This window comes from Chrysochloris asiatica, unplaced genomic scaffold, assembly GCF_000296735.1.
Source record: "Chrysochloris asiatica unplaced genomic scaffold, ChrAsi1.0 scaffold00361, whole genome shotgun sequence".
NCBI classification, from domain to species: domain Eukaryota; kingdom Metazoa; phylum Chordata; class Mammalia; order Afrosoricida; family Chrysochloridae; genus Chrysochloris; species Chrysochloris asiatica.
In genome coordinates, this window is record NW_006408879.1 from 2,154,148 (window position 1) to 2,156,382 (window position 2,235).

Here is a 2,235-nt window from a genome sequence, read left to right on the forward strand (position 1 = left end):
CTGGTTCCAACTCATGGCAACCCTGTGTAGGGTTTCCAAGAAGCGGCTGATAGGTTTGAACCACTGACTTTGAAGTTAGCAGTCCAAAGCTGATCCTACAGAGCCACACAGGAATCTTGTATGTTGTTTGTTGTTAAGTGCTGTTGAATCAGTTCCGACCCATAGTGACCCTGTATAGGGTTTCAAAGGAGCAGCTGGTGAGCTTGAACCACTGACCTTGCAGATCAAATGACTTTGCAGTCGGCACATTAGCCCACAGAGCCACACCAGGCCTCCTTGGAGTTGTCTAGAGAAGATGAATGTATGCAGGAGGGCAGCTGGTGAAATGGAACAAAATGGATAAGGGATCAGTCCCCAAAGCTGAGAGAAGAGACTGCTCTAAGTAAGTGGGGAATGGCCAATATCATCAGATTTGGCAACAAGGGGATAACTGGTACCTTAACAAAAGCCATTTCAGTGGCATTGTGGGAATGCAACCAAATGAAGCGTAGGGGAAAGGGGTTGGTGTGAAGACATGGTCAACATTGACATATACCATCCCAAGAAGCTGGACTACAGAGAAAATCAGAGTCTTGGATCAGTAGGTGAGGATAAGAAAGACAAAAGCTACTGTTGCTAGGCGCCATCGAGTTGGTACTGACTCATAGGGACTTTATGGCCAACAGAATGAAGCACTTCCTGGTCCTGCACCCTCCTCAGAATTCTTGTTATGTTTGCGCCCCCTGCTGCGATGATTGTGACAATCCATCTTGTTGGGGGTCTTCCTCTTTTCCACTAACCATCCACTTTACCAAGTATAATGTGCTTCTCCAGGGACTGGTAACTTCTGAGAACATGTCATGTATGAGAGATGAAGTCTCACCATCCTTGCTTTTAAAGAGCATTCTGATTGTACTTCTTACAACACAGATTAATTTGTTCTTCTGGCACTCCATGGTACTTTTAATATTCTTCTCCAACACCATAACTCAAATGCATCAAACAGTTTCTTGGATTATTTGTTCAGCATACAGATTAAATAAATTTGGTGACAGAATACAGCCCTGGCACACACTTTTCCTGATTTCAAACCCCTTATCCTGTTTGAATGACTGCTTCTTGGTCTATGTAGCAGTTCCACATGAGCACAATCAAGTGTTCTGGAATACTTACTCTTCACAATGTTTTCCATAGCTTGTCATGATCCACACATTAAAAAGTCTTTGCATTGTTAATAAGGCACAAGTAAACATTTTTCTGGTATTCTGTGTTTTCAGCCAACATTCATCTTACATCAGCAATGATATCTCTTGTTCCATGTCCTTGTTTGAATCTGACTTGAACCTGCAACAGTTTCCTGTTGATGTACTGTTACAGTCATTTTTAAATTATCTTTAGCAGAATTTTATTCTATTTGCAAGTGATATTAATGACTCTATTTGGAATGGGCACAAATATGGATCTCTTCCAGTTGATTGTCCAAGTAGTTGTCTTTCAAATTACTTGACTTGGAGAGTGAATACCCTGAGTGCTGTATCAGTTTGTTGAACTATTTCAATTTATATTCCACCAATTCTTGGAGCCTTGTTTTTTGCCAATGCCTTCAGCAGAATATTCTGGTGCTATTCATAATGTTTTCATCTTCCAGAACTCTATCTGATAATGCTCTGCTGCTGTCCATAAGGTTTTCGGGGCTAAATAGTCAGAAGTAGTCTGCCTCCCCTTTTTCCTAGTCTGTCTTAGTCTGGAAGCTCAGCTGAACCCTGCCCACCGCAGGTGACCCTGCTGGAATTGAAAATACCAGTGGCATAGCTTCCAGCATCACAGCAACATGCAAGCCACCATAGAGCAACAAACTGATAGATGAGTGATGGAGAAGGCAAGAGTGGCTAATATGCTAAGGCACAGTCATTTATGGTGAGCATGTTCAACTGGTTACAAAAGGTACAAGAGAGACAAGGAAAAATGGGAGGGATATCCTGAGAGCAAGAGCAGTACCAGAAGTGCCTGTGAAGGCGCTGGCATTTGTTAGTTGTATCTGATGGATGAAGAAAAAAGGTTCAGGTAGATTATAGCTTTGGAAATGGGACACGAGGGGGGGGGTTCTAGTCCTAGTGTGTTTCTCTGCTATTCATAAGGTTTTCAGTGACTAAACAATTGGAAGTAGTTCTTCACTCCTTCTTCCTAGTCTCTCTTTGTCTGGAAGCTCATCTGAAACCTGGCCACAATGGGTGACCTTTCTGGAATTTAAAATAC